A 23,916-nucleotide genomic window follows, 5' to 3' on the forward strand; every position below is an offset into this window, starting at 1 on the left:
TCAATGGCAAAATTGCTGTCTTTTTCTACTCATTCACAAATAGTTAATGAATGTTATTAAATATGTACAGCAAAATGGAAGGCGTTTCAAATAGAAATCATGCTTCAAAAAACAGTCAAATGAAAAATTATAATATATCCCTCCAGGTGTGACACTTGACATTTGCAGAGTGTTAAACCCCCCAGAAAATGTATAGATATGGCCGAAATAGCTCAGTTGGGAGAGCATTAGACTGAAGATCTAAAGGTCCCTGGTCCAATCCCGGGTTTCGGCAAAATGCTTTTTCTTCACCGTTTACATTTTAAGGAGATATTAAACAAAGCACATGGACTGATCATGATCAAAAGGCCTAAAAATCTTAACTATCTACAGAAAACAAAATGTTAAAAATTTGAGAAACGGTAACTTTTTCCTTTTGAACACATGAATGTTTTTTAGCAATTTTTCCTCTATTTTGTTTTATTTCAGATTGACTTAGCTGTAAGAGGATTAAAAGGTAACCTGATAGCTGAAACAGACAGCACTTATCAGACACTAGCTGAATGATTATAGTCAGCTTGTTTGACTTTGAAACACTGAGGCATTACTGAGACAAATGTCCTTAAAAAATATGCTGTGGACAAAGTCAAAAAGGCAAAAAACACAAGCTCCACACAGGTCCGTCATCTTTAATTTGAAATATAGGAGGTTTCTACTTTAATGGTGAGACAAAGCATCTACATATTTGACATTGCTCCAGTGAGTAGAGCCCACTTAAAAATGTATGGGTTGCTTGTCTCTGCAAGCAAAAGCTGGGCACTAAACTGGCATACTTGCAATGCTGGATGGTTCAGAGTGAAAACACCTATAGGCTGACAATAGTAATTGCAGGTGTTGATTAACTCATTGTGCAAAATAATTTCTAAAATGTGGTCACTTTGGGAGGTTTTCTGCTGTTTTGGTACTCTGCAAATTTCATCTGCAAGGTATTCCTGCAAAATCTGCATTGCAAAACCCAAATAGGGCTCTTCCTTTCAAAGCCCTGCTGTGTGGCCAAACAGTAGTTTCTGAAGAATTGTGGTGCGTCACCGCATTTGTGAGAAATCTAACAGTTCTAATTTCCAAACAAAATAAATGGAGGTTTAAAAATTAATGCAGACGAAAAGTACGCATATAAAAAAATGTTATTTATTGACTTTTTTGGGGTGGTGTGACAAGTTTTTAATCACAAGGAATGGTAACATTTCTGCTGACTAGCATGGAAGGAGTTAAGTTCCAATTGTATATAGAAGTCATAATGGCCGAGCGGTCTAAGGCGCTGCGTTCAGGTCGCAGTCTCTCCTGCAGGCGTGGGTTCAAATCCCACTTCTGACATCAACATTTAATTTCAAGAAACTTTATCTTCATTTATTGATTAGATGAGGTCAAACAAAACTTAGTAATGTGTTTTTGAAAAATTTCCTGAGAGTCTTTGGAGTGAATCTGAATTTGTCCCCTCAAAAAAGAACTCTAGGAACATCAAACAGATTTTTTGTGCATATGTCTGTTGTTCTTTTGCCACTAGAAAAATCCTTTGGACAGTCAATGAGGAGGGACTATTTCACCTCTTTGTGTTCTCTGTCCCTATTAGGGTAGGGAATCAACCTTCTACAGTGCTGTCATGAAATATATCTAGAAACGGATTTGCTGGTAAGTCTACTTTCATAGTTTTCACCTCATACATCAATAGACCATAACGATACTTAATAAACAAAAACTTAACAAGTAGGTAATCATAGTTTAAAAAATGTGAAATGCCCATGTCATTCTGACATGTTTCAGCACATTTTGGGACAAATGGTCTCACTTTTAACAATCAATAAAATATTTTCTCTAAATTTTTGTCTCTTTTTTGCTCCAATTGTTTGCATCTCATAAAAAATAAAACTTGATGTAACATTATGCATGCAAATTGTGTTTTATGTGCGACCATGACCTATTCTAGAAGCACAGGGTCAGAATTATACTGGTGCATGGAGACAAACTGAAAATGTAAAAATTCAATGGCAAAATTGCTGTCTTTTTCTACTCATTCACAAATAGTTAATGAATGTTATTAAATATGTACAGCAAAATGGAAGGCGTTTCAAATAGAAATCATGCTTCAAAAAACAGTAAAATGAAAAATTATAATATATCCCTCCAGGTGTGACACTTGACATTTGCAGAGTGTCAAACCCCCCAAAAAATGTATAGATATGGCTGAAATAGCTCAGTTGGGAGAGCGTTAGACTGAAGATCTAAAGGTCCCTGGTCCAATCCCGGGTTTCTGCAAAATTCTTTTTCTTCACCGTTTACATTTTAAGGAGATATTAAACAAAGCACATGGACTGATCATGATCAAAAGGCCTAAAAATCTTAACTATCTACAGAAAACAAAATGTTAAAAATTTGAGAAACGGTAACTTTTTCCTTTTGAACACATGAATGTTTTTTAGTAATTTTTCCTCTATTTTGTTTTATTTCAGATTGACTTAGCTGTAAGAGGATTAAAAGGTAACCTGATAGCTGAAACAGACAGCACTTATCAGACACTAGCTGAATGATTATAGTCAGCTTGTTTGACTTTGAAACACTGAGGCATTACTGAGACAAATGTCCTTAAAAAATATGCTGTGGACAAAGTCAAAATGGCAAAAAACACAAGCTCCACACAGGTCCGTCATCTTTAATTTGAAATATAGGAGGTTTCTACTTTAATGGTGAGACAAAGCATCTACATATTTGACATTGCTCCAGTGAGTAGAGCCCACTTAAAAATGTATGGGTTGCTTGTCTCTGCAAGCAAAAGCTGGGCACTAAACTGGCATACTTGCAATGCTGGATGGTTCAGAGTGAAAACACCTATAGGCTGACAATAGTAATTGCAGGTGTTGATTAACTCATTGTGCAAAATAATTTCTAAAATGTGGTCACTTTGGGAGGTTTTCTGCTGTTTTGGTACTCTGCAAATTTCATCTGCAAGGTATTCCTGCAAAATCTGCATTGCAAAACCCAAATAGGGCTCTTCCTTTCAAAGCCCTGCTGTGTGGCCAAACAGTAGTTTCTGAAGAAATGTGGTGCATCACCGCATTTGTGAGAAATATAACATTTCTAATATCCAAACAAAATAAATGGAGGTGCGTATGAAAGTCAGGATGGACGAGCGGTCTAAGGCGCTGTGTTCAAGTTGCAGTCTCCCCTGGAGGCGTGGGTTCAAATCACACTTCTGACATCAACATATAATTTCAAGAAACTTTATCTTCATTTATTGATTAGATGAGGTCAAACAAAACTTAGTAATATGGTTTGGAAAAATTTCCTGAGAGTCTTTGGAGTGAATCTGAATTTGTCCCCTCAAAAAAGAACTCTAGGAACATCAAACAGATTTTTTGTGCATATGTCTGTTGTTCTTTTGGCACTAGAAAAATCCTTTGGACAGTCAATGAGGAGGGACTATTTCACCTCTTTGTGTTCTCTGTCCCTATTAGGGTAGGGAATCAACCTTCTACAGTGCTGTCATGAAATATATCTAGAAACGGATTTGCTGGTAAGTCTACTTTCATAGTTTTCACCTCATACATCAATAGACCATAACGATACTTAATAAACAAAAACTTAACAAGTAGGTAATCATAGTTTAAAAAATGTGAAATGCCCATGTCCTTCTGACATGTTTCAGCACATTTTGGGCCAAATGGTCTCACTTTTAACATTAACAATCAATAAAATATTTTCTCTAAATTTTTGTCTCTTTTTTGCTCCAATTGTTTGCATCTCATAAAAAATAAAACTTGATGTAACATTATGCATGCAAATTGTGTTTTATGTGCGACCATGACCTATTCTAGAAGCACAGGGTCAGAATTATACTGGTGCATGGAGACAAACTGAAAATGTAAAAATTCAATGGCAAAATTGCTGTCTTTTTCTACTCATTCACAAATAGTTAATGAATGTTATTAAATATGTACAGCAAAATGGAAGGCGTTTCAAATAGAAATCATGCTTCAAAAAACAGTCAAATAAAAAATTATAATATATCCCTCCAGGTGTGACACTTGACATTTGCAGAGTGTCAAACCCCCCAGAAAATGTATAGATATGGCCGAAATAGCTCAGTTGGGAGAGCGTTAGACTGAAGATCTAAAGGTCCCTGGTCCAATCCCGGGTTTCGGCAAAATGCTTTTTCTTCACCGTTTACATTTTAAGGAGATATTAAACAAAGCACATGGACTGATCATGATCAAAAGGCCTAAAAATCTTAACTATCTACAGAAGACAAAATGTTAAAAATTTGAGAAACGGTAACTTTTTCCTTTTGAACACATGAATGTTTTTTAGTAATTTTTCCTCTATTTTGTTTTATTTCAGATTGACTTAGCTGTAAGAGGATTAAAAGGTAACCTGATAGCTGAAACAAACAGCACTTATCAGACACTAGCTGAATGATTATAGTCAGCTTGTTTGACTTTGAAACACTGAGGCATTACTGAGACAAATGTCCTTAAAAAATATGCTGTGGACAAAGTAAAAAAGGCAAAAAACACAAGCTCCACACAGGTCCGTCATCTTTAATTTGAAATATAGGAGGTTTCTACTTTAATGGTGAGACAAAGCATCTACATATTTGACATTGCTCCAGTGAGTAGAGCCCACTTAAAAATGTATGGGTTGCTTGTCTCTGCAAGCAAAAGCTGGGCACTAAACTGGCATACTTGCAATGCTGGATGGTTCAGAGTGAAAACACCTATAGGCTGACAATAGTAATTGCAGGTGTTGATTAACTCATTGTGCAAAATAATTTCTAAAATGTGGTCACTTTGGGAGGTTTTCTGCTGTTTTGGTACTCTGCAAATTTCATCTGCAAGGTATTCCTGCAAAATCTGCATTGCAAAACCCAAATAGGGCTCTTCCTTTCAAAGCCCTGCTGTGTGGCCAAACAGTAGTTTCTGAAGAAATGTGGTGCATCACCGCATTTGTGAGAAATCTAACATTTCTAATATCCAAACAAAATAAATGGAGGTTTAAAAATTAATGCAGACGAAAAGTACGCATATAAAAAATGTTATTTATTGACTTTTTTGGGGTGGTGTGACAAGTTTTTAATCACAATAAATGGTAACATTTCTGCTGACTAGCATGGAAAGAGTTAAGTTCCAATTGCATATCGAAGTCAGGATGGCCGAGCGGTCTAAGGCGCTGCGTTCAGGTCGCAGTCTCCCCTGGAGGCGTGGGTTCAAATCCCACTTCTGACATCAACATTTAATTTCAAGAAATTTTATCTTCATGTAATGTGGTTTTGAAAAATTTCCTGAGAGTCTTTGGAGTGAATCTGAATTTGTCCTCTCAAAAAAGAACTCTAGGAACATCAAACAGATTTTTTGTGCATATGTCTGTTGTTCTTTTGGCACTAGAAAAATCCTTTGGACAGTCAATGAGGAGGGACTATTTCACCTCTTTGTGTTCTCTGTCCCTATTAGGGTAGGGAATCAACCTTCTACAGTGCTGTCATGAAATATATCTAGAAACGGATTTGCTGGTCAGTCTACTTTCATAGTTTTCACCTCTTACATCAATAGACCATAACGATACTTAATAAACAAAAACTTAACAAGTAGGTAATCATAGTTTAAAAAATGTGAAATGCCCATGTCATTCTGACATGTTTCAGCACATTTTGGGACAAATGGTCTCACTTTTAACAATCAATAAAATATTTTCTCTAAATTTTTGTCTCTTTTTTGCTCCAATTGTTTGCATCTCATAAAAAATAAAACTTGATGTAACATTATGCATGCAAATTGTGTTTTATGTGCGACCATGACCTATTCTAGAAGCACAGGGTCAGAATTATACTGGTGCATGGAGACAAACTGAAAATGTAAAAATTCAATGGCAAAATTGCTGTCTTTTTCTACTCATTCACAAATAGTTAATGAATGTTATTAAATATGTACAGCAAAATGGAAGGCGTTTCAAATAGAAATCATGCTTCAAAAAACAGTCAAATGAAAAATTATAATATATCCCTCCAGGTGTGACACTTGACATTTGCAGAGTGTCAAACCCCCCTGGAAATGTATAGATATGGCCGAAATAGCTCAGTTGGGAGAGCGTTAGACTGAAGATCTAAAGGTCCCTGGTCCAATCCCGGGTTTCGGCAAAATGCTTTTTCTTCACCGTTTACATTTTAAGGAGATATTAAACAAAGCACATGGACTGATCATGATCAAAAGGCCTAAAAATCTTAACTATCTACAGAAAACAAAATGTTAAAAATTTGAGAAACGGTAACTTTTTCCTTTTGAACACATGAATGTTTTTTAGTAATTTTTCCTCTATTTTGTTTTATTTCAGATTGACTTAGCTGTAAGAGGATTAAAAGGTAACCTGATAGCTGAAAGAGACAGCACTTATCAGACACTAGCTGAATGATTATAGTCAGCTTGTTTGACTTTGAAACACTGAGGCATTACTGAGACAAATGTCCTTAAAAAATATGCTGTGGACAAAGTCAAAAAGGCAAAAAATACAACCTCCACACAGGTCCGTCATCTTTAATTTGAAATATAGGAGGTTTCTACTTTAATGGTGAGACAAAGCATCTACATATTTGACATTGCTCCAGTGAGTAGAGCCCACTTAAAAATGTATGGGTTGCTTGACTCTGCAAGCAAAAGCTGGGCACTAAACTGGCATACTTGCAATGCTGGATGGTTCAGAGTGAAAACACCTATAGGCTGACAATAGTAATTGCAGGTGTTGATTAACTCATTGTGCAAAATAATTTCTAAAATGTGGTCACTTTGGGAGGTTTTCTGCTGTTTTGGTACTCTGCAAATTTCATCTGCAAGGTATTCCTGCAAAATCAGCATTGCAAAACCCAAATAGGGCTCTTCCTTTCAAAGCCCTGCTGTGTGGCCAAACAGTAGTTTCTGAAGAAATGTGGTGCATCACCGCATTTGTGAGAAATCTAACATTTCTAATATCCAAACAAAATAAATGGAGGTTTAAAAATTAATGCAGACGAAAAGTACGCATATAAAAAATGTTATTTATTGACTTTTTTGGGGTGGTGTGACAAGTTTTTAATCACAAGGAATGGTAACATTTCTGCTGACTAGCATGGAAGGAGTTAAGTTCCAATTGCATATCGAAGTCAGGATGGCCGAGCGGTCTAAGGCGCTGAGTTCAGGTCGCAGTCTCCCCTGGAGGCGTGGGTTCAAATCCCACTTCTGACATCAACATTTAATTTCAAGAAACTTTATCTTCATTGATTAGATGAGGTCAAACAAAACTTAGTAATGTGGTTTTGAAAAATTTCCAGAGAGTCTTTGGAGTGAATCTGAATTTGTCCTCTCAAAAAAGAACTCTAGGAACATCAAACAGAATTTTTGTGCATATGTCTGTTGTTCTTTTGGCACTAGAAAAATCCTTTGGACAGTCAATGAGGAGGGACTATTTCACCTCTTTGTGTTCTCTGTCCCTATTAGGGTAGGGAATCAACCTTCTACAGTGCTGTCATGAAATATATCTAGAAACGGATTTGCTGGTAAGTCTACTTTCATAGTTTTCACCTCATACATCAATAGACCATAACGATACTTAATAAACAAAAACTTAACAAGTAGGTAATCATAGTTTAAAAAATGTGAAATGCCCATGTCATTCTGACATGTTTCAGCACATTTTGGGACAAATGGTCTCACTTTTAACAATCAATAAAATATTTTCTCTAAATTTTTGTCTCTTTTTTGCTCCAATTGTTTGCATCTCATAAAAAATAAAACTTGATGTAACATTATGCATGCAAATTGTGTTTTATGTGCGACCATGACCTATTCTAGAAGCACAGGGTCAGAATTATACTGGTGCATGGAGACAAAATGAAAATGTAAAAATTCAATGGCAAAATTGCTGTCTTTTTCTACTCATTCACAAATAGTTAATGAATGTTATTAAATATGTACAGCAAAATGGAAGGCGTTTAAAATAGAAATCATGCTTCAAAAAACAGTCAAATGAAAAATTATAATATATCCCTCCAGGTGTGACACTTGACATTTGCAGAGTGTCAAACCCCCCAGAAAATGTATAGATATGGCCGAAATAGCTCAGTTGGGAGAGCATTAGACTGAAGATCTAAAGGTCCCTGGTCCAATCCCGGGTTTCGGCAAAATGCTTTTTCTTCACCGTTTACATTTTAAGGAGATATTAAACAAAGCACATGGACTGATCATGATCAAAAGGCCTAAAAATCTTAACTATCTACAGAAAACAAAATGTTAAAAATTTGAGAAACGGTAACTGTTTCCTTTTGAACACATGAATGTTTTTTAGTAATTTTTCCTCTATTTTGTTTTATTTCAGATTGACTTAGCTGTAAGAGGATTAAAAGGTAACCTGATAGCTGAAACAGACAGCACTTATCAGACACTAGCTGAATGATTATAGTCAGCTTGTTTGACTTTGAAACACTGAGGCATTACTGAGACAAATGTCCTTTAAAAATATGCTGTGGACAAAGTCAAAAAGGCAAAAAACACAAGCTCCACACAGGTCCGTCATCTTTAATTTGAAATATAGGAGGTTTCTACTTTAATGGTGAGACAAAGCATCTACATATTTGACATTGCTCCAGTGAGTAGAGCCCACTTAAAAATGTATGGGTTGCTTGTCTCTGCAAGCAAAAGCTGGGCACTAAACTGGCATACTTGCAATGCTGGATGGTTCAGAGTGAAAACACCTATAGGCTGACAATAGTAATTGCAGGTGTTGATTAACTCATTGTGCAAAATAATTTCTAAAATGTGGTCACTTTGGGAGGTTTTCTGCTGTTTTGGTACTCTGCAAATTTCATCTGCAAGGTATTCCTGCAAAATCTGCATTGCAAAACCCAAATAGGGATCTTCCCTTCAAAGCCCTGCTGTGTGGCCAAACAGTAGTTTCTGAAGAAATGTGGTGCATCACCGCATTTGTGAGAAATCTAACATTTCTAATATCCAAACAAAATAAATGGAGGTTTAAAAATTAATGCAGACGAAAAGTACGCATATAAAAAATGTTATTTATTGACTTTTTTGGGGTGGTGTGACAAGTTTGTAATCACAAGGAATGGTAACATTTCTGCTGACTAGCATGGAAGGAGTTAAGTTCCAATTGCATATCGAAGTCAGGATGGCCGAGCGGTCTAAGGCTCTGCGTTCAGGTCACAGTCTCCCTGGAGAGGTGTGGGTTCAAATCCCACTTCTGACATCAACATTCAATTTCAAGAAACTTTATCTTCATTTATTGATTAGATGAGGTCAAACAAAACTTAGTAATGTGGTTTTGAAAAATTTCCTGAGAGTCTTTGGAGTGAATCTGAATTTGTCCTCTCAAAAAAGAACTCTAGGAACATCAAACAGATTTTTTGTGCATATGTCTGTTGTTCTTTTGGCACTAGAAAAATCCTTTGGACAGTCAATGAGGAGGGACTATTTCACCTCTTTGTGTTCTCTGTCCCTATTAGGGTAGGGAATCAACCTTCTACAGTGCTGTCATGAAATATATCTAGAAACGGATTTGCTGGTAAGTCTACTTTCATAGTTTTCACCTCATACATCAATAGACCATAACGATACTTAATAAACAAAAACTTAACAAGTAGGTAATCATAGTTTAAAAAATGTGAAATGCCCATGTCATTCTGACATGTTTCAGCACATTTTGGGACAAATGGTCTCACTTTTAACAATCAATAAAATATTTTCTCTAAATTTTTGTCTCTTTTTTGCTCCAATTGTTTGCATCTCATAAAAAATAAAACTTGATGTAACATTATGCATGCAAATTGTGTTTTATGTGCGACCATGACCTATTCTAGAAGCACAGGGTCAGAATTATACTGGTGCATGGAGACAAACTGAAAATGTAAAAATTCAATGGCAAAATTGCTGTCTTTTTCTACTCATTCACAAATAGTTAATGAATGTTATTAAATATGTACAGCAAAATGGAAGTCGTTTCAAATAGAAATCATGCTTCAAAAAACAGTCAAATGAAAAATTATAATATATCCCTCCAGGTGTGACACTTGACATTTGCAGAGTGTCAAACCCCCCAGAAAATGTATAGATATGGCCGAAATAGCTCAGTTGGGAGAGCATTAGACTGAAGATCTAAAGGTCCCTGGTCGAATCCCGGGTTTCGGCAAAATGCTTTTTCTTCACCGTTTACATTTTAAGGAGATATTAAACAAAGCACATGGACTGATCATGATCAAAAGGCCTAAAAATCTTAACTATCTACAGAAAACAAAATGTTAAAAATTTGAGAAACGGTAACTTTTTCCTTTTGAACACATGAATGTTTTTTAGTAATTTTTCCTCTATTTTGTTTTATTTCAGATTGACTTAGCTGTAAGAGGATTAAAAGGTAACCTGATAGCTGAAACAGACAGCACTTATCAGACACTAGCTGAATGATTATAGTCAGCTTGTTTGACTTTGAAACACTGAGGCATTACTGAGACAAATGTCCTTAAAAAATATGCTGTGGACAAAGTCAAAAAGGCAAAAAACACAAGCTCCACACAGGTCCGTCATCTTTAATTTGAAATATAGGAGGTTTCTACTTTAATGGTGAGACAAAGCATCTACATATTTGACATTGCTCCAGTGAGTAGAGCCCACTTAAAAATGTATGGGTTGCTTGTCTCTGCAAGCAAAAGCTGGGCACTAAACTGGCATACTTGCAATGCTGGATGGTTCAGAGTGAAAACACCTATAGGCTGACAATAGTAATTGCAGGTGTTGATTAACTCATTGTGCAAAATAATTTCTAAAATGTGGTCACTTTGGGAGGTTTTCTGCTGTTTTGCTACTCTGCAAATTTCATCTGCAAGGTATTCCTGCAAAATCTGCATTGCAAAACCCAAATAGGGATCTTCCCTTCAAAGCCCTGCTGTGTGGCCAAACAGTAGTTTCTGAAGAAATGTGGTGCATCACCGCATTTGTGAGAAATCTAACATTTCTAATATCCAAACAAAATAAATGGAGGTTTAAAAATTAATGCAGACGAAAAGTACGCATATAAAAAATGTTATTTATTGACTTTTTTGGGGTGGTGTGACAAGTTTGTAATCACAAGGAATGGTAACATTTCTGCTGACTAGCATGGAAGGAGTTAAGTTCCAATTGCATATCGAAGTCAGGATGGCCGAGCGGTCTAAGGCTCTGCGTTCAGGTCACAGTCTCCCTGGAGAGGCGTGGGTTCAAAGACGTGGGTCGCAGGCGTGGGTTCAAATCCCACTTCTGACATCAACATTCAATTTCAAGAAACTTTATCTTCATTTATTGATTAGATGAGGTCAAACAAAACTTAGTAATGTGGTTTTGAAAAATTTCCTGAGAGTCTTTGGAGTGAATCTGAATTTGTCCTCTCAAAAAAGAACTCTAGGAACATCAAACAGATTTTTTGTGCATATGTCTGTTGTTCTTTTGGCACTAGAAAAATCCTTTGGACAGTCAATGAGGAGGGACTATTTCACCTCTTTGTGTTCTCTGTCCCTATTAGGGTAGGGAATCAACCTTCTACAGTGCTGTCATGAAATATATCTAGAAACGGATTTGCTGGTAAGTCTACTTTCATAGTTTTCACCTCATACATCAATAGACCATAACGATACTTAATAAACAAAAACTTAACAAGTAGGTAATCATAGTTTAAAAAATGTGAAATGCCCATGTCCTTCTGACATGTTTCAGCACATTTTGGGACAAATGGTCTCACTTTTAACAATCAATAAATATTTTCTCTAAATTGTTGTCTCTTTTTTGCTCCAATTGTTTGCATCTCATAAAAAATAAAACTTGATGTAACATTATGCATGCAAATTGTGTTTTATGTGCGACCATGACCTATTCTAGAAGCACAGGGTCAGAATTATACTGGTGCATGGAGACAAACTGAAAATGTAAAAATTCAATGGCAAAATTGCTGTCTTTTTCTACTCATTCACAAATAGTTAATGAATGTTATTAAATATGTACAGCAAAATGGAAGTCGTTTCAAAAAGAAATCATGCTTCAAAAAACAGTCAAATGAAAAATTATAATATATCCCTCCAGGTGTGACACTTGACATTTGCAGAGTGTCAAACCCCCCAGAAAATGTATAGATATGGCCGAAATAGCTCAGTTGAGAGAGCGTTAGACTGAAGATCTAAAGGTCCCTGGTCCAATCCCGGGTTTCGGCAAAATGCTTTTTCTTCACCGTTTACATTTTAAGGAGATATTAAACAAAGCACATGGACTGATAATGATCAAAAGGCCTAAAAATCTTAACTATCTACAGAAAACAAAATGTTAAAAATTTGAGAAACGGTAACTTTTTCCTTTTGAACACATGAATGTTTTTTAGTAATTTTTCCTCTATTTTGTTTTATTTCAGATTGACTTAGCTGTAAGAGGATTAAAAGGTAACCTGATAGCTGAAACAGACAGCACTTATCAGACACTAGCTGAATGATTATAGTCAGCTTGTTTGACTTTGAAACACTGAGGCATTACTGAGACAAATGTCCTTAAAAAATATGCTGTGGACAAAGTCAAAAAGGCAAAAAACACAAGCTCCACACAGGTCCGTCATCTTTAATTTGAAATATAGGAGGTTTCTACTTTAATGGTGAGACAAAGCATCTACATATTTGACATTGCTCCAGTGAGTAGAGCCCACTTAAAAATGTATGGGTTGCTTGTCTCTGCAAGCAAAAGCTGGGCACTAAACTGGCATACTTGCAATGCTGGATGGTTCAGAGTGAAAACACCTATAGGCTGACAATAGTAATTGCAGGTGTTGATTAACTCATTGTGCAAAATAATTTCTAAAATGTGGTCACTTTGGGAGGTTTTCTGCTGTTTTGGTACTCTGCAAATTTCATCTGCAAGGTATTCCTGCAAAATCTGCATTGCAAAACCCAAATAGGGCTCTTCCTTTCAAAGCCCTGCTGTGTGGCCAAACAGTAGTTTCTGAAGAAATGTGGTGCATCACCGCATTTGTGAGAAATCTAACATTTCTAATATCCAAACAAAATAAATGGAGGTTTAAAAATTAATGCAGACGAAAAGTACGCATATAAAAAATGTTATTTATTGACTTTTTTGGGGTGGTGTGACAAGTTTTTAATCACAAGAAATGGTAACATTTCTGCTTACTAGCATGGAAGGAGTTAAGTTCCAATTGCATATCGAAGTCAGGATGGCTGAGTGGGCTAAGGCGCTGCGTTCATGTCGCAGTCTCCCCTGGAGGCGTGGGTTCAAATCCCACTTCTGACATCAACATTTAATTTCAAGAAACTTTATCTTCATTTATTGATTAGTAACTTAGTAATGTGTAACTTGGTAATGTGGGTTTGAAAAATTTCTTGAGAGTCTTTGGAGTGAATCTGAATTTGTCCTCTCAAAAAAGAACTCTAGGAACATCAAACAGATTTTTTGTGCATATGTCTGTTGTTCTTTTGGCACTAGAAAAATCCTTTGGACAGTCAATGAGGAGGGACTATTTCACCTCTTTGTGTTCTCTGTCCCTATTAGGGTAGGGAATCAACCTTCTACAGTGCTGTCATGAAATATATCTAGAAACGGATTTGCTGGTAAGTCTACTTTCATAGTTTTCACCTCATACATCAATAGACCATAACGATACTTAATAAACAAAAACTTAACAAGTAGGTAATCATAGTTTAAAAAATGTGAAATGCCCATGTCATTCTGACATGTTTCAGCACATTTTGGGACAAATGGTCTCACTTTTAACAATCAATAAAATGTTTTCTCTAAATTTTTGTCTCTTTTTTGCTCCAATTGTTTGCATCTCATAAAAAATAAAACTTGATGTAACATTATGCATGCAAATTGTGTTTTATGTGCGACCATGACCTATTCTAGAAGCACAGGGTCAGAACTATACTGGTGCATGGAGACAAACTGAAAATGTAAAAATTCAATGGCAAAATTGCTGTCTTTTTCTACTCATTCACAAATAGTTAATGAATGTTATTAAATATGTACAGCAAAATGGAAGGCGTTTCAAATAGAAATCATGCTTCAAAAAACAGTCAAATGAAAAATTATAATATATCCCTCCAGGTGTGACACTTGACATTTGCAGAGTGTCAAACCCCCCAGAAAATGTATAGATATGGCCGAAATATCTCAGTTGGGAGAGCGTTAGACTGAAGATCTAAAGGTCCCTGGTCCAATCCCGGGTTTCGGCAAAATGCTTTTTCTTCACCGTTTACATTTTAAGGAGATATTAAACAAAGCACATGGACTGATCATGATCAAAAGGCCTAAAAATCTTAACTATCTACAGAAAACAGAAAACAAAATGTTAAAAATTTGAGAAACGGTAACTTTTTCCTTTTGAACACATGAATGTTTTTTAGTAATTTTTCCTCTATTTTGTTTTATTTCAGATTGACTTAGCTGTAACAGGATTAAAAGGTAACCTGATAGCTGAAACAGACAGCACTTATCAGACACTAGCTGAATGATTATAGTCAGCTTGTTTGACTTTGAAACACTGAGGCATTACTGAGACAAATGTCCTTAAAAAATATGCTGTGGACAAAGTCAAAAAGGCAAAAAACACAAGCTCCACACAGGTCCGTCATCTTTAATTTGAAATATAGGAGGTTTCTACTTTAATGGTGAGACAAAGCATCTACATATTTGACATTGCTCCAGTGAGTAGAGCCCACTTAAAAATGTATGGGTTGCTTGTCTCTGCAAGCAAAAGCTGGGCACTTAACTGGCATACTTGCAATGCTGGATGGTTCAGAGTGAAAACACCTACAGGCTGACAATAGTAATTGCAGGTGTTGATTAACTCATTGTGCAAAATAATTTCTAAAATGTGGTCACTTTGGGAGGTTTTCTGCTGTTTTGGTACTCTGCAAATTTCATCTGCAAGGTATTCCTGCAAAATCTGCATTGCAAAACCCAAATACGGCTCTTCCTTTCAAAGACCTGCTGTGTGGCCAAACAGTAGTTTCTGAAGAAATGTGGTGCATCACCGCATATGTGAGAAATCTAACATTTCTAATATCCAAACAAAATAAATGGAGGTTTAAAAATTAATGCAGACGAAAAGTACGCATATAAAAAATGTTATTTATTGACTTTTTTGGGGTGGTGTGACAAGTTTTTAATCAGAAGGAATGGTAACATTTCTGCTGACTAGCATGGAAGGAGTTAAGTTCCAATTGCATATCGAAGTCAGTATGGCCGAGCGGTCTAAGGCGCTGCGTTCAGGTCGCAGTCTCTGTTAAAAATTTGAGAAACGGTAACTTTTTCCTTTTGAACACATGAATGTTTTTTAGTAATTTTTCCTCAATTTTGTCGCAGTCGCAGGTCGCAGTCTCCCCTGGAGGCGTGGGTTCAAATCCCACTTCTGACATCAACATTTAATTTCAAGAAACTTTATCTTCATTTATTGATTAGATGAGGTCAAACAAAACTTAGTAATGTGGTTTTGAAAAATTTCCTGAGAGTCTTTGGAGTGAATCTGAATTTGTCCTCTCAAAAAAGAACTCTAGGAACATCAAACAGATTTTTTGTGCATATGTCTGTTGTTCTTTTGGCACTAGAAAAATCCTTTGGACAGTCAATGAGGAGGGACTATTTCACCTCTTTGTGTTCTCTGTCCCTATTAGGGTAGGGAATCAACCTTCTACAGTGCTGTCATGAAATATATCTAGAAACGGATTTGCTGGTAAGTCTACTTTCATAGTTTCACCTCATACATCAATAGACCATAACGATACTTAATAAACAAAAACTTAACAAGTAGGTAATCATAGTTTAAAAAATGTGAAATGCCCATGTCATTCTGACATGTTTCAGCACATTTTGGGACAAATGGTCTCACTTTTAACAATCAATAAAATATTTTCTCTAAATTTTTGTCTCTTTTTTGCTCCAATTGTTTGCATCTCATAAAAAATAAAACTTGATGTAACATTATGCATGCAAATTGTGTTTTATGTGCGACCATGACCTATTCTAGAAGCACAGGGTCAGAATTATACTGGTGCATGGAGACAAACTGAAAATGTAAAAATTCAATGGCAAAATTGCTGTCTTTTTCTACTCATTCACAAATAGTTAATGAATGTAATTAAATATGTACAGCAAAATGGAAGGCGTTTCAAATAGAAATCATGCTTCAAAAAACAGTCAAATGAAAAATTATAATATATCCCTCCAGGTGTGACACTTGACATTTGCAGAGTGTCAAACCCCCCATAAAATGTTGGGAGAGCGTTAGACTGAAGATCTAAAGGTCCCTGGTCCAATCCCGGGTTTCGGCAAAATGCTTTTTCTTCACCGTTTACATTTTAAGGAGATATTAAACAAAGCACATGGACTGATCATGATCAAAAGGCCTAAAAATCTTAACTATCTACAGAAAACAAAATGTTAAAAATTTGAGAAACGGTAACTTTTTCCTTTTGAACACATGAATGTTTTTTAGTAATTTTTCCTCTATTTTGTCGCAGTCCCAGGTCGCAGTCTCCCATGGAGGCGTGGGTTCAAATCCCACTTCTGACATCAACATTTAATTTCAAGAAACTTTATCTTCATTTATTGATTAGATGAGGTCAAACAAAACTTAGTAATGTGGTTTTGAAAAATTTCCTGAGAGTCTTTGGAGTGAATCTGAATTTGTCCTCTCAAAAAAGAACTCTAGGAACATCAAACAGATTTTTTGTGCATATGTCTGTTGTTCTTTTGGCACTAGAAAAATCCTTTGGACAGTCAATGAGGAGGGACTATTTCACCTCTTTGTGTTCTCTGTCCCTATTAGGGTAGGGAATCAACCTTCTACAGTGCTGTCATGAAATATATCTAGAAACGGATTTGCTGGTAAGTCTACTTTCATAGTTTTCACCTCATACATCAATAGACCATAACGATACTTAATAAACAAAAACTTAACAAGTAGGTAATCATAGTTTAAAAAATGTGAAATGCCCATGTCCTTCTGACATGTTTCAGCACATTTTGGGACAAATGGTCTCACTTTTAACAATCAATAAAATGTTTTCTCTAAATTTTTGTCTCTTTTTTGCTCCAATTGTTTGCATCTCATAAAAAATAAAACTTGATGTAACATTATGCATGCAAATTGTGTTTTATGTGCGACCATGACCTATTCTAGAAGCACAGGGTCAGAATCATACTGGTGCATGGAGACAAACTGAAAATGTAAAAATTCAATGGCAAAATTGCTGTCTTTTTCTACTCATTCACAAATAGTTAATGAATGTTATTAAATATGTACAGCAAAATGGAAGGCGTTTCAAATAGAAATCATGCTTCAAAAAACAGTCAAATGAAAAATTATAATATATCCCTCCAGGTGTGACACTTGACATTTGCAGAGTGTCAAACCCCCCAGAAAATGTATAGATATGGCCGAAATATCTCAGTTGGGAGAGCGTTAGACTGAAGATCTAAAGGTCCCTGGTCCAATCCCGGGTTTCGGCAAAATGCTTTTTCTTCACCGTTTACATTTTAAGGAGATATTAAACAAAGCACATGGACTGATCATGATCAAAAGGCCTAAAAATCTTAACTATCTACAGAAAACAGAAAACAAAATGTTAAAAATTTGAGAAACGGTAACTTTTTCCTTTTGAACACATGAATGTTTTTTAGTAATTTTTCCTCTATTTTGTTTTATTTCAGATTGACTTAGCTGTAACAGGATTAAAAGGTAACCTGATAGCTGAAACAGACAGCACTTATCAGACACTAGCTGAATGATTATAGTCAGCTTGTTTGACTTTGAAACACTGAGGCATTACTGAGACAAATGTCCTTAAAAAATATGCTGTGGACAAAGTCAAAAAGGCAAAAAACACAAGCTCCACACAGGTCCGTCATCTTTAATTTGAAATATAGGAGGTTTCTACTTTAATGGTGAGACAAAGCATCTACATATTTGACATTGCTCCAGTGAGTAGAGCCCACTTAAAAATGTATGGGTTGCTTGTCTCTGCAAGCAAAAGCTGGGCACTTAACTGGCATACTTGCAATGCTGGATGGTTCAGAGTGAAAACACCTATAGGCTGACAATAGTAATTGCAGGTGTTGATTAACTCATTGTGCAAAATAATTTCTAAAATGTGGTCACTTTGGGAGGTTTTCTGCTGTTTTGGTACTCTGCAAATTTCATCTGCAAGGTATTCCTGCAAAATCTGCATTGCAAAACCCAAATAGGGCTCTTCCTTTCAAAGACCTGCTGTGTGGCCAAACAGTAGTTTCTGAAGAAATGTGGTGCATCACCGCATTTGTGAGAAATCTAACATTTCTAATATCCAAACAAAATAAATGGAGTTTTAAAAATTAATGCAGACGAAAAGTACGCATATAAAAAATGTCATTTATTGACTTTTTTGGGGTGGTGTGACAAGTTTTTAATCACAAGGAATGGTAACATTTCTGCTGACTAGCATGGAAGGAGTTAAGTTCCAATTGCATATCGAAGTCAGGATGGCCGAGCGGTCTAAGGCGCTGCGTTCAGGTCGCAGTCTCTGTTAAAAATTTGAGAAACGGTAACTTTTTCCTTTTGAACACATGAATGTTTTTTAGTAATTTTTCCTCAATTTTGTCGCAGTCGCAGGTCGCAGTCTCCCCTGGAGGCGTGGGTTCAAATCCCACTTCTGACATCAACATTTAATTTCAAGAAACTTTATCTTCATTTATTGATTAGATGAGGTCAAACAAAACTTAGTAATGTGGTTTTGAAAAATTTCCTGAGAGTCTTTGGAGTGATTCTGAATTTGTCCTCTCAAAAAAGAACTCTAGGAACATCAAACAGATTTTTTGTGCATATGTCTGTTGTTCTTTTGGCACTAGAAAAATCCTTTGGACAGTCAATGACGAGGGACTATTTCACCTCTTTGTGTTCTCTGTCCCTATTAGGGTAGTGAATCAACCTTCTACAGTGCTGTCATGAAATATATCTAGAAACGGATTTGCTGGTAAGTCTACTTTCATAGTTTTCACCTCATACATCAATAGACCATAGCGATACTTAATAAACAAAAACTTAACAAGTAGGTAATCATAGTTTAAAAAATGTGAAATGCCCATGTCCTTCTGACATGTTTCAGCACATTTTGGGACAAATGGTCTCACTTTTAACAATCAATAAAATATTTTCTCTAAATTTTTGTCTCTTTTTTGCTCCAATTGTTTGCATCTCATAAAAAATAAAACTTGATGTAACATTATGCATGCAAATTGTGTTTTATGTGCGACCATGACCTATTCTAGAAGCACAGGGTCAGAATTATACTGGTGCATGGAGACAAACTGAAAATGTAAAAATTCAATGGCAAAATTGCTGTCTTTTTCTACTCATTCACAAATAGTTAATGAATGTTATTAAATATGTACAGCAAAATGGAAGGTGTTTCAAATAGAAATCATGCTTCAAAAAACAGTCAAATGAAAAATTATAATATATCCCTCCAGGTGTGACACTTGACATTTGCAGAGTGTCAAACCCCCCAGAAAATGTATAGATATGGCCGAAATAGCTCAGTTGGGAGAGCGTTAGACTGAAGATCTAAAGGTCACTGGTCCAATCCCGGGTTTCGGCAAAATGCTTTTTCTTCACCGTTTACATTTTAAGGAGATATTAAACAAAGCACATGGGCTGATCATGATCAAAAGGCCTAAAAATCTTAACTATCTACAGAAAACAAAATGTTAAAAATTTGAGAAACGGTAACTTTTTCCTTTTGAACACATGAATGTTTTTTAGTAATTTTTCCTCTATTTTGTTTTATTTCAGATTGACTTAGCTGTAAGAGGATTAAAAGGTAACCTGATAGCTGAAACAGACAGCACTTATCAGACACTAGCTGAATGATTATAGTCAGCTTGTTTGACTTTGAAACACTGAGGCATTACTGAGACAAGTGTCCTTAAAAATATGCTGTGGACAAAGTCAAAAAGGCAAAAAACACAAGCTCCACACAGGTCCGTCATCTTTAATTTGAAATATAGGAGGTTTCTACTTTAATGGTGAGACAAAGCATCTACATATTTGACATTGCTCCAGTGAGTAGAGCCCACTTAAAAATGTATGGGTTGCTTGTCTCTGCAAGCAAAAGCTGGGCACTAAACTGGCATACTTGCAATGCTGGATGGTTCAGAGTGAAAACACCTATAGGCTGACAATAGTAATTGCAGGTGTTGATTAACTCATTGTGCAAAATAAATTCTAAAATGTGGTCACTTTGGGAGGTTTTCTGCTGTTTTGGTACTCTGCAAATTTCATCTGCAAGGTATTCCTGCAAAATCTGCATTGCAAAACCCAAATAGGGCTCTTCCTTTCAAAGCCCTGCTGTGTGGCCAAACAGTAGTTTCTGAAGAAATGTGGTGCATCACCGCATTTGTGAGAAATCTAACATTTCTAATATCCAAACAAAATAAATGGAGGTTTAAAAATTAATGCAGACGAAAAGTACGCATATAAAAAATGTTATTTATTGACTTTTTTGGGGTGGTGTGACAAGTTTTTAATCACAAGGAATGGTAACATTTCTGCTGACTAGCATGGAAGGAGTTAAGTTCCAGTTGCATGTCAAAGTTGGGATGGCCGAGCGGTCTAAGGCGCTGCGTTCAGTTTGCAGTCTCCCCTGGGTTCAAATCCCACTTCTGACATCAACATTTAATTTCAAGAAACTTTATCTTCATTTATTGATTAGATGAGGTCAAACAAAACTTAGTAATGTGGTTTTGAAAAATTTCCTGAGAGTCTTTGGAGTGAATCTGAATTTGTCCTCTCAAAAAAGAACTCTAGGAACATCAAACAGGTTTTTTGTGCATATGTCTGTTGTTCTTTTGGCACTAGAAAAATCCTTTGGACAGTCAATGAGGAGGGACAATTTCACCTCTTTGTGTTCTCTGTCCCTATTAGGGTAGGGAATCAACCTTCTACAGTGCTGTCATGAAATATATCTAGAAACGGATTTGCTGGTAAGTCTACTTTCATAGTTTTCACCTCATACATCAATAGACCATAACGATACTTAATAAACAAAAACTTAACAAGTAGGTAATCATAGTTTAAAAAATGTGAAATGCCCATGTCCTTCTGACATGTTTCAGCACATTTTGGGACAAATGGTCTCACTTTTAACAATCAATAAAATATTTTCTCTAAATTTTTGTCTCTTTTTTGCTCCAATTGTTTGCATCTCATAAAAAATAAAACTTGATGTAACATTATGCATGCAAATTGTGTTTTATGTGCGACCATGACCTATTCTAGAAGCACAGGGTCAGAATTATACTGGTGCATGGAGACAAACTGAAAATGTAAAAATTCAATGGCAAAATTGCTGTCTTTTTCTACTCATTCACAAATAGTTAATGAATGTTATTAAATATGTACAGCAAAATGGAAGGCGTTTCAAATAGAAATCATGCTTCAAAAAACAGTCAAATGAAAAATTATAATATATCCCTCCAGGTGTGACACTTGACATTTGCAGAGTGTCAAACCCCCCAGAAAATGTATAGATATGGCCGAAATAGCTCAGTTGGGAGAGCGTTAGACTTAAGATCTAAAGGTCCCTGGTCCAATCCCGGGTTTCGGCAAATTGCTTTTTCTTCACCGTTTACATTTTAAGGAGATATTAAACAAAGCACATGGACTGATCATGATCAAAAGGTCTAAAAATCTTAACTATCTACAGAAAACAAAATGTTAAAAATTTGAGAAACGGTAACTTTTTCCTTTTGAACACATGAATGTTTTTTAGTAATTTTTCCTCTATTTTGTTTTATTTCAGATTGACTTAGCTGTAAGAGGATTAAAAGGTAACCTGATAGCTGAAAGAGACAGCACTTATCAGACACTAGCTGAATGATTATAGTCAGCTTGTTTGACTTTGAAACACTGAGGCATTACTGAGACAAATGTCCTTAAAAAATATGCTGTGGACAAAGTCAAAAAGGCAAAAAATACAACCTCCACACAGGTCCGTCATCTTTAATTTGAAATATAGGAGGTTTCTACTTTAATGGTGAGACAAAGCATCTACATATTTGACATTGCTCCAGTGAGTAGAGCCCACTTAAAAATGTATGGGTTGCTTGACTCTGCAAGCAAAAGCTGGGCACTAAACTGGCATACTTGCAATGCTGGATGGTTCAGAGTGAAAACACCTATAGGCTGACAATAGTAATTGCAGGTGTTGATTAACTCATTGTGCAAAATAATTTCTAAAATGTGGTCACTTTGGGAGGTTTTCTGCTGTTTTGGTACTCTGCAAATTTCATCTGCAAGGTATTCCTGCAAAATCTGCATTGCAAAACCCAAATAGGGCTCTTCCTTTCAAAGCCCTGCTGTGTGGCCAAACAGTAGTTTCTGAAGAAATGTGGTGCATCACCGCATTTGTGAGAAATCTAACATTTCTAATATCCAAACAAAATAAATGGAGGTTTAAAAATTAATGCAGACGAAAAGTACGCATATAAAAAATGTTATTTATTGACTTTTTTGGGGTGGTGTGACAAGTTTTTAATCACAAGGAATGGTAACATTTCTGCTGACTAGCATGGAAGGAGTTAAGTTCCAATTGCAAATCGAAGTCAGGATGGCCGAGCGGTCTAAGGCGCAGCGTTCAGGTCGCAGTCTCCCGTGGAGGTGTGGGTTCAAATCCCACTTCTGACATCAACATTTAATTTCAAGAAACTTTATCTTCATTTATTGATTAGATGAGGTCAAACAAAACTTAGTAATGTGGTTTTGAAAAATTTCCTGAGAGTCTTTGGAGTGAATCTGAATTTGTCCTCTCAAAAAAGAACTCTAGTAACATCAAACAGATTTTTTGTGCATATGTCTGTTGTTCTTTTGGCACTAGAAAAATCCTTTGGACAGTCAATGAGGAGGGACTATTTCACCTCTTTGTGTTCTCTGTCCCTATTAGGGTAGGGAATCAACCTTCTACAGTGCTGTCATGAAATATATCTAGAAACGGATTTGCTGGTAAGTCTACTTTCATAGTTTTCACCTCATACATCAATAGACCATAACGATACTTAATAAACAAAAACTTAACAAGTAGGTAATCATAGTTTAAAAAATGTGAAATGCCCATGTCATTCTGACATGTTTCAGCACATTTTGGGACAAATGGTCTCACTTTTAACAATCAATAAAATATTTTCTCTAAATTTTTGTCTCTTTTTTGCTCCAATTGTTTGCATCTCATAAAAAATAAAACTTGATGTAACATTATGCATGCAAATTGTGTTTTATGTGCGACCATGACCTATTCTAGAAGCACAGGGTCAGAATTATACTGGTGCATGGAGACAAACTGAAAATGTAAAAATTCAATGGCAAAATTGCTGTCTTTTTCTACTCATTCACAAATAGTTAATGAATGTTATTAAATATGTACAGCAAAATGGAAGGTGTTTCAAATAGAAATCATGCTTCAAAAAACAGTCAAATGAAAAATTATAATATATCCCTCCAGGTGTGACACTTGACATTTGCAGAGTGTCAAACCCCCCAGAAAATGTATAGATATGGCCGAAATAGCTCAGTTGGGAGAGCGTTAGACTGAAGATCTAAAGGTCACTGGTCCAATCCCGGGTTTCGGCAAAATGCTTTTTCTTCACCGTTTACATTTTAAGGAGATATTAAACAAAGCACATGGGCTGATCATGATCAAAAGGCCTAAAAATCTTAACTATCTACAGAAAACAAAATGTTAAAAATTTGAGAAACGGTAACTTTTTCCTTTTGAACACATGAATGTTTTTTAGTAATTTTTCCTCTATTTTGTTTTATTTCAGATTGACTTAGCTGTAAGAGGATTAAAAGGTAACCTGATAG

General features: G+C 35.8%; 8 non-coding genes across 8 annotated transcripts; all 8 read left to right on the forward strand.

Annotated features, from left to right (window-relative positions):
* Positions 1-201: 201 nt before the first annotated feature.
* Positions 202-274, forward strand: TRNAF-GAA (transfer RNA phenylalanine (anticodon GAA)). The gene has a single exon. It is a non-coding gene; the product is annotated as a tRNA-Phe (tRNA).
* A 3,830-nt stretch (positions 275-4,104) lies between these two features.
* Positions 4,105-4,177, forward strand: TRNAF-GAA (transfer RNA phenylalanine (anticodon GAA)). Its single transcript has one exon. It is a non-coding gene; the product is annotated as a tRNA-Phe (tRNA).
* A 995-nt stretch (positions 4,178-5,172) lies between these two features.
* TRNAL-CAG (transfer RNA leucine (anticodon CAG)) lies at positions 5,173-5,255 on the forward strand. The gene has a single exon. It is a non-coding gene; the product is annotated as a tRNA-Leu (tRNA).
* An 835-nt stretch (positions 5,256-6,090) lies between these two features.
* On the forward strand, positions 6,091-6,163 carry TRNAF-GAA (transfer RNA phenylalanine (anticodon GAA)). Its single transcript has one exon. It is a non-coding gene; the product is annotated as a tRNA-Phe (tRNA).
* Positions 6,164-7,158: 995 nt separating this feature from the next.
* On the forward strand, positions 7,159-7,241 carry TRNAL-CAG (transfer RNA leucine (anticodon CAG)). The gene has a single exon. It is a non-coding gene; the product is annotated as a tRNA-Leu (tRNA).
* Positions 7,242-8,103: 862 nt separating this feature from the next.
* TRNAF-GAA (transfer RNA phenylalanine (anticodon GAA)) lies at positions 8,104-8,176 on the forward strand. The gene has a single exon. It is a non-coding gene; the product is annotated as a tRNA-Phe (tRNA).
* Positions 8,177-13,233: 5,057 nt separating this feature from the next.
* TRNAM-CAU (transfer RNA methionine (anticodon CAU)) lies at positions 13,234-13,316 on the forward strand. Its single transcript has one exon. It is a non-coding gene; the product is annotated as a tRNA-Met (tRNA).
* An 8,276-nt stretch (positions 13,317-21,592) lies between these two features.
* TRNAL-UAA (transfer RNA leucine (anticodon UAA)) lies at positions 21,593-21,665 on the forward strand. The gene has a single exon. It is a non-coding gene; the product is annotated as a tRNA-Leu (tRNA).
* The last annotated feature ends 2,251 nt before the right edge of the window (positions 21,666-23,916 follow it).

Source organism: Dendrobates tinctorius, unplaced genomic scaffold (genome assembly GCF_039654945.1).
Source record: "Dendrobates tinctorius isolate UK_male_01 unplaced genomic scaffold, ASM3965494v1 ptg000350l, whole genome shotgun sequence".
In the NCBI taxonomy this organism is placed as follows: Eukaryota; Metazoa; Chordata; class Amphibia; order Anura; family Dendrobatidae; genus Dendrobates; species Dendrobates tinctorius.